Source organism: Ctenopharyngodon idella, chromosome 13 (assembly GCF_019924925.1).
Source record: "Ctenopharyngodon idella isolate HZGC_01 chromosome 13, HZGC01, whole genome shotgun sequence".
In the NCBI taxonomy this organism is placed as follows: domain Eukaryota; kingdom Metazoa; phylum Chordata; class Actinopteri; order Cypriniformes; family Xenocyprididae; genus Ctenopharyngodon; species Ctenopharyngodon idella.
The window spans coordinates 25,732,188-25,741,791 of record NC_067232.1 but is presented as its reverse complement, the minus strand read 5'-3'; positions in this window follow the sequence as shown (position 1 = coordinate 25,741,791).

Sequence of the window (9,604 nt, the reverse complement as noted above, 5' to 3'; positions counted from 1 at the left end):
AATGAATGCAAAGTAAGTCACTTTGGATAAAAACATTTGACAATGCATAACGTATAAGTGTAGCACTGACAACTGTATTGTACGGGTTCTTCAGGTTTATTTTTATCTTAAAATGTGTCTTCATTGAATATGGAAGACAACCCTTGATACTTCAAATATGTTTGAAGACAGTGAAAGTCAAACTCACAAATGAAAACGATGCTGTGAGGTTTAGATGTAGGTTGTAATGTTTTTTCTCTCTTCCATTCACACACAAACACACACTATCATTAATCAAACTCTAACCTTAATGAATGAAATGATAATCAGCAGAAATTGAAACCTATTCTCATTTCCATCCATCTGCACTTCCTTTGTGTTTTCTAATTACTTCTTCACATTGTCCATGAGCCTTCAAGCGTGTTTAACTTAAACTGTTTTGACATTACGTAGATAAATTATAGCTCATTGTCACCATTGCTGTCTTGAGAATGAAATGTTTGCAGTCATTGTTGTTTTGTTGTTACTCTGAGTTTAATCAAGTGATAAAAATTCTGCCGTTGTGTTTAACGCTTAACAGAAGCACTTGAAATTATGAGGATGATAATTAAAACACAACCGAAACACAACCGCAATCAGGGATGAGCAAGAAATGCATTTAAATGAGCTTCTTCTCAATGTTTGAGCTATAGTTTCTTCTAACACATGTTCAGACAGACAAAACAGCTTCTTTGCATTTCAGAAACTTCTATTTCTATCACACCTATATCACACATCTTTAACAAACTTTTAATTTTTCTAGTGCACTGGTTAGATCACGTTAAACATTATTTGTTTTTTTTTTTATGTATATTTATGCCACTTTTTATCTAAACAAGTACAACAATATGCATGACTATTTTGAATTGGGCTGAAAAATTGGATCCATAAAGGGAGTTTTGAACAATATTTATGCAAGAACAGAGGGTCAAAGCTGATGGTCCCTGCACTGTGTTTAATGCATCTTTTAGCTTTAGTTCACACACAGCATGAATATGAAGATTCCTTTGTCACAGATAAATACATGACATCCAATTCAGTCCCACGCACTAATCCGGACTGTATCCCCCTCACTCTCTTGACACGCTATCTATGCTCTTTATCCCCAGGCACAAGGCATCCCTATGCATTAAACATCAAAGACACTTGAGATCTCCGCTCAGATGCTACTAAGAGGAAATTTTTGGGAGGAAAGGCAGAAAATGAAGCGTCTGCCCTCCATCTGCCATCTGCCTCTGCTGTGACAAGAGTTCCATGAATTCCACATCACACCGTATCCACAACAGCAGCAGCGGTCTGAAGTCCTGATAATGTCTAAATCTAGCAGCGTTGAATTATGCATCTGAGTTTATTGTTGGTGCAGAAGCTGGTGAAATCATGAGCTGCTGGCTGACCTTATACACTGATCAAGCATAACATTATGAGCACTGACAGGTGAAGTGAATAACACTGATTATCTCTTCATCACGGCACCTGTTAGTGGGTGGATATATTAGGCAGCAAGTGAACATTTTGTCCTCAAAGTTGATGTGTTAGAAGCAGGAAAAATGGGCAAGCGTAAGGATTTAAGTGAGTTTGACCAAATTGTGATGGCTAGACGACTGGGTCAGAGCATCCCCAAAACTGCAGCTCTTGTGGGGTGTTCCCGGTCTGCAGATCAAAAATGGTCCAAGGAAGGAACAGTGGTGAACCGGCGACAGGGTCATGGGCGGCCAAGGCTCATTGATGCACGTGAGGAGCACAGGCTGGCCCGTGTTGTCCGATCCAACAGACGAGCTACTGTAGCTCAAATTGCTCAAGAAGTTAATGCTGGTTCTGATAGAAAGGTGTCAGAACACACAGTGCATCACAGTTTGTTGCGTATGGAGCTGCATAGCTGCAGACCAGTCAGGGTGCCCATGCTGATCCCTGTCCACCGCCGAAAGAGCCAACGGTGGGCATGTGAGCATCAGAACTGGACCACGGAGCAATGGAAGAAGGTGGCCTCGTCTGATGAATCATGTTTTCTTTTACATCACGTGGATGGCCAGGTGCGTGTGCGTCGCTTACCTGGGGAACACATGGAACCAGGTGCACTATGGGAAGATTAAGGCAAGCTGGCGGAGGCAGTGTGATGCTTTGGTCAATGTTCTGCTGGGAAACCTTGAGTCCTGCCATTCATGTGGATGTTACTTTGACACGTACCACCTACCTAAGCATTGTTGCAGATCATGTACACCCTTTCATGGAAACAGTATTCCCTGGTGGCTGTGGCCTCTTTCAGCAGGATAATGCGTCCTGACACAAAGCAAAAATGGTTCAGGAATGGTTTGAGGAGCACAACAACGAGTTTGAGGTGTTGACTTGGCCTCCAAATTCCCCAGATCTCAATCCAATCGAGCATCTGTGGGATGTGCTGAACAAACAAGTCCGATCCATGGAGGCCCCAGTTGGCCTGACAGTGGCGCTACAGTGATCAAATGAATGAAATCTCTCATAACTCACTTGCTGCAGACTCAAAATTTTAGATATTTTAAATAAAAAAAAAAACTACTACTTTTGATCAACCTCAACAAAACCAGTGTAGTACAATTCTCTGGACTCTCTAGGTCAATAATTATCAAAACAAAACAAAAAAACTTTAAATTTACCCTTTGGATAGCTATAACAGGGTCATGGCATGGCCAAGTGTACACAAAACCCTACAATTTCTAAAAGAAAACTCAGAACTACACGAAATTGCATATGATTCTGAACAACCATGCAAACTTTTATGGAGATTGGGCCATAGTTGGCACTATAACAGTTAAAAAGCTTTAAAAAAAAACATATATTTCCTTATACCTATTGGCTGTAAATTGTCTATTCCATCTCTGATCTAGATGGTTACAGACTCGCTAAATAGTATGTAAAATTTTTTTACGTATGTGCTTAAAGACCTTAAAGCGCTTGAACCCCGTTAATTGCTGCTTGCAGATTTATTTGTTGGAGCTGACTGTAAAACTGGCACTATGCAGATTAACCACTTCTATTAAATGAGCAATTAATCAGACATAGTTATCAGCTGATGCAGATAATCTCAAAATCTGACTGATGTACTGCTCTTAATAATAGATACAAAGCGTATTTCGTGTTTAAGGTGTCTTGTCTGTTTTCTTTTTTACACGTGATAAACGGCAAAATGTAATATAAAGATCAGAAAGAAAAAAATCACTGTCTTTAATCACCATTTCCCAAGAAGAAAGATGGATTTTGATGTGAAATAGTGTAGTTACAGTATTGACCAGCAGGGCTAACTGGACCATACTAACCAGCCAAACAATGAGCTAACAAGACTTGAAAACAAATGGATGCTGACACAGTGGAAAATTGTGTAAAAGAAAATTAAAATACATAAAAGAATACATGAACTCCTCCTGTGATCATGAAATTCTCAAAAAGAAAAGAAGAAAAAAAATTACAAAAGTTAATAGGGTTAGGGTTAATCCCAGCTAACAAAAATATGTTCTGAGAATGTTTTGATAACATTCTCATTAAGTTATGGAAACATTATTTCTGAATGTTCTTAGTCCAGTTCAAACAGGTTACCGGAGTAAAAACATTAAGTAGTAAGTAGTAACATTTAGAAAATGTTAGACGAACTTCCCGCTAAAATGTTTCATAAAAAGAAAAAAAATACGCTCCATGAAAGATGTATGAATAGAGTTTTTGTGCTAACGTTATGAGAACATTGTTGAAGACCAGATAACTTTGAATGAACGTTCTATTAACATAACTGGAAGAATGTTTGTTTATAACTTTGAGAGAACCTTGCCAGAACTTTCTGAGAATGTTGCCTGTTAGATGGCATGTTCAGAGTCACTATAGCTGCGCAAGTTTCACACTGACACAAATCACAACAGAAATGAAAGCATGATATAATCTTCTCTAATCTTCAAATGAGGCCATTGTTGTCATGTGATTAGACTCACAAGTCCAATCATCAAAGTACGATTGAGAAAACCTGATTAAGATGCTGCACCACATGCATAATGCAAACACACTTTCCACTGAGAGCGTTTGCCACATAATTGGCTCCCATACCATTGTCTGTGTGTTTTTGATTCTATCTCCTCCATCTCTCTTGCTCTGTTTTCCCTGGCTTCTTTTATTGATGAATAATCTTCCATATTTGCTTCTCTGTTTCTCATCGTCCTCTCTGAATCACTTGCACCTCTTTCGTTCTTTATCTCTCCCTAATATCAATTCTATTTTCCCTCTCTTTCTGCATCGTCCTTTATCCCCGTGTTTGTTTTCCAAGCTCTCATTCTCCGTGACACTATCTCAGTCCCCGAGGTTAAGAGGTTTTCTGCCGTCACACATTCTTTGTCAGAGAATTGGAGCTCATCGTCCTGCGGCCTCACACGCTGCAAAGATACAAATAGATTAAGAGAGAGAGACGGCAAAGAACAAACAGTTCTTATCACCTCTGACTGGGTGAGACAATTCACCACACATCTCAGGAGAAAAGCTAATAGTTTAATATTCTCAGTTACAGAATCTGCATGTACGTAACTCTTTCCCCATCATTGATGGAATTTTCTGGCAATCCAATCACGCGTCCAAAATCTTCTGAATAGGTACTACATTTGAATTTGAATTTACCAAATCCACCAAAAAGTATGTTCGATATAGTATGAATGTGTGTAGTATGAATGAAATTCGGATGTACTACGTACATCTGCCAAGTTGTCACTGTCATGGACAACTCACACTGTCACTGATCAAAACACAGGTGAAGAAGAAGCAGAAACAGTGATATAAGCATTGCTGATGCACATGTAAAATAACGCAATCATCAAACATTCAACAATACATAAATCAAAATTATTGTTTTGAACATTTTTAATATTGCTGAATGAAATGTCAAACCCATGGTTGCAATCAATTTTAGTTCTGAATCTGATCCAGGTGAAGTCTTTTACAAAATTTTTTGTTCAAAATGTTGTTGTTTTTAATAAAACTTACCCACATTCAAGTGTTGATAGCGCTGACGGGGAAAGAGTCAAAAAGTCTTCGTAAAAAATGAAGCAGACCAACCAGCTACGAGGTGAATCACAACATTACAAACTTTGATTTGCAGCAAGAAGTATTCCAAATTTGAATCCCTACATGTACAGGGAGAGACAGAAAGCAATAGGAGAGAAGAGAGGGGAACAGACCAGGACCACGAGTCGGGACGTGAACTCACATCACCCGAGGCACAGCTGAACCATATGTCAGCCACAGCCAGTCATCTCTAATTTAGGATAATCTCCTCTCTTCATAGGCTCAGTGTTATTAGTATCCTTGAGATGATAATATAGTTTTTATTTTTATCTTCAGTTTTCAGTTTAAATCGTGTTAAAGTTTTAGTTTTTGTGTGTGTGTGTGTGTGTGTGTGTGTGTGTTGTTTTTATTTATTTATTGGTAACACTTTAAAATAAGGTTTCATTTGTTAACATTAGTTAACTATATTAGTTAACATAACTAATATAGTTATGTTAACTAACTATATTAGTTAACATAACTAATATAGTTATGTTAACTAACAACAACACTTCTGCAGCACTCATTATTCTTAGTTAATGTTAATGTCAACATTTACTAATACGTTTTGAACTTGTATTTGTTAACATTAGTTAATGCACCGTGAACTAACATGAGCATGAACATTTTTAATTATCAACATAACCAAAGGTTAATAAATGCTGTAAAAATGTGTTGCTCATTGTTAGTTCATGTTAGTTAATGCATAAACTAATGTTAACAAATGAGACCTTATTGTAAAGTGTTACCATTTTCTTTATTTCTATATTATTATCATTCATTTTAATTTCAGTTTTAGTACATGTAATTAGTAATTTAGTAATGCTTCTTTGGCAACTACCTGAAATAATAATAATAATAATAACGTTTTTTTTTTTTTTTTTTTTTTTACAGTTTTAGTTGTCAGGGAAATAACCCTGTTTAGGCTAAAAATGAAAAGATAAGAACATTTTCTGAAATTTGCTATCTGCTGTCTTTAAGAGGAGAGAGCTTTAGACTATGTCTAAAATCTTAAAATCTGGCATTTTAAAGACTCTTACTCATCATCCCTCTGGCTCACTGGAAGGTTTGTGCTGCATTCAGACTGGCATAATAACAGAGCGCTCTGAGAATGATTTCATGACACACTCTTCAATTCAATTCAGCAATGATCAGTAGATACATTCACACACAAAAATAAAAGAAATAACGTATATAACCCAAAGTATTAAAACATGAGACATTAAAAAAACACCTGTCTACTACTCAAAACACCCTTGCAACTGCACAACAATACAATAAAAATGACTTGGAATCAGCATCCGCACCCCTATAGCATCTTTTTTCGACCACAATAATAGATCTTCAAAGACTTATTGACTAGGTTTGAGTGGTAATTGGCAATTAGAAGCCTTTGATCCACAGCAATGCACGCCTCACTAACTGCACAGACTCTCTGCAGTATCCTGAGGTTAACTGTCTTTCAGTGCTTAGAGAGCAGCGTTGTGATCAGATACTTCAGTTCATAGATCATCCCCATCAACCAACAAGCTCTCATCCTTAACCTCTAACCTACAAAAGATTACTGACGGCCCCAGATGATTGTTGTTTACATTCAATGCATGCAATACTCTTATTTGATCTTAAAAACTGTGTATCATTAGAAAGACTTAGGAATCCAGCTTTGAAATGTTTACAACAAAACTTGTTCAAAACAGTTTGCCAAAGCAAACTTTCTGGAAAAATTTGCTCTGGATGTTAAACACCTTCAAATTACCATTGGTCTGTATGGCGATGACAGTAGGTAATAATAGGTGGGTGTGGCTCTGAGGCTCCGCCTCTTTGAGGTGTAAATCTTCTCTGGTTAATTTCTTCTGTTCAGTCAAAGTCAAACACGAGTAAATGCATGAACACACCAGAGAGCTGCTTTATAGTAGAAACTGAAGCTGTAATTCTAACTGAAAGTGACACTGACTGTTTTTTCATGTTTAATGCTTTAAAACAATCTGTTGTATAAAGTGCTGTATAAATAAACATCACGTGAATTGCAGAGCTGATCAGATGCTTTCTGAACTGCTGTTTTCTCACCGCTGCCATTTTCATTGTGTGGCATCGTCGTCATGATGTTCGCTAACAGAATATCTCTGTAAAGGTGTTTCAAACTTCTTTTTACCCCTAAGCAAAGAGCAAAAAAAGAACATTGCTGTGAGTATATCGGGACCTTAACTGAAGCTCAAAATGTCTGTAATATCAAGAAAAACACGTTTTTGATGATGCTGTAGGCTTTAAGAAATAAGCAAAACAATATATATTGACCAAAAGTAAGTTTGAGTAATTTTGAATACACCACTATTGTTGCTGAGAATCGCCCAGAGCAGTGCATCAATAAAAGCTCACTGTTTATAGATTTTTTTTTAATGATGTTTACAAAAGATCTGTATTGAAACACTTTATTTTGGAGGTAACAATATAGTGAGTTCTGTAGGCAGAGGAGAAAAAAAAAACCCAGAATAGAGATTATTATTTCAAATAATCATCAGCTAAGAAGGTGAACATTGTCTTCTTCTATTGTCTTCCTTTTGAAGAGTTTCGCTCATTTGTCATGTTTCTCTTCAGACCTCAGACCGACCGTCAGTTCTTTACCATGTTTTTTTTCAGAGTCATGTTTTTCTGATGCATATCTTACATAAGCAGTGACATTTCAAAGCTCTCTGGCGACTCATTAGGGGCCAAAACCTGGAGTACGACTCTTACGTGTCCTCTGATGTGAGAGGCACTTTCACATACTCAAATGTCTGACGCTCTGTTTACAGGGTTTTCACATGCTTCCACCAATATATTTCAATCACTTTAACTCTGTGGTTGCTGGATAACTTACCAATGCAGTCCAATATGCTACTGAATCTGAAGATTGAGATGTGAATCGGTTCAGCTGATTCTTTGAAAAGAAACAATCTGAAAGAAGAATTTGCACACAAATTAATATCAATATACTTGTAATATGCACAACTGCACAAATTTCAGTAATGCTTTACATTAAGGTTTCATTTGTTAAAATTAGTGATAGTTAACATGAGCAATACTTACTGCGTTTATTTATTTTCATCCATGTTCATTTTAACATTACTATACTAAAGCATTTTAAAATCAAAATTTGCCTCTATTAACATGTAAATGCACTGACATAAACAAACAATAAATAATATGTATTATTAATGTATGTAAAAATTAATATTATTAAAATATGTAAAGACAAATATTACTCTCATTGATCCAATGTACTTCTCTTAATGTAGAGAGCCTAAAAATTTCTGAAAAATTAATTTTCTTGATTGGTGGTTGTTTGAAAGGATGAATATGGCTTCTAATGGAGCAGTTAAAAGAGGTGAATTAATTTAAACATGTCTACTGTTTAAACACTGTAGTCATTAAATCTAACATAAATGTCTATCATGTTAACAAAAATTTTATGGAAATTTAAATTACTTTTTTCAGGGCTGGAAAACTCCATTTTAAAATGCCTTGATATTTTTAGGCTTTCCATGACTTTACACAAACCTTTTACAGGTATAATAAACAAACCATATTAAACCAGATAACCGAAAGCGCTGGCATCCAGTTAAAGGTCCCTTACCACTACCTATTTTTAATGTGTTTAAACAAAACACAACTCACAATCAATCTGTCTTGAGATACAGTATTACTGTAAAGCCAATGAACAAGCAGCACAGATGCTGTGATTGACAGATTTGATTGACAACTGAGATTCTTTCCAAGATAACTGGAAGAGTCTGAGTCTGTCCTAAATGCTGCCTCTGACCAGAGGCCTGCTGGGTAATATCAGACCTATTTCAGCTCAGGGCAGTAATGAGGACATCCATTTGCATCAGTGCCTTCTCCAGTAAAAGGAGCATCATGGCAAGCGTGACACTCAGGTCTCTGCCAGCACAGCGAGGGTCCTTCACAAGCCATCACAGAGCTGTCAATCACACAGACGTTGCATTCTTCTCCATACTTAAATTCATGTAATGATGAGATCTTTAGCCTACACGTATTTATGTTTCATGATGAGATTTTCTTTATATGTTAACTGGGACACATAAAACATGGCGCTATTGTTCACTAAAACTACTATGATAATAGTACAGTATTCTTTGACAGATTCTAGAGTATCATGCAAATGCCTCATCAATATGGTAATCATTCAGTGCCATGGTTAGATACTTTCCCTGTACTTTAGTTTTGCCACTTTGTGTGTGTGTGTGTGTGTGTGTGTGTGTGTGTGTGTGTGTGTGTTTGTGTGTGTAAATATTAATGTCATCATTGTACAAACCTGATTCCAAAAAAGTTGGGACACTGTACAGATTGTGAATAAAAAAGGAATGCAATGATGTGGAAGTTTCAAATTTCAATATTTTATTCAGAATACAACATAGATGACATATCAAATGTTGAAAGTGAGAAAATGTATCATTTTAAGGGGAAAATAAGTTGATTTTAAATTTCATGGCATCAACACATCTCAAAAAAGTTGGGACAAGGCCATGTTTACCACTGTGTG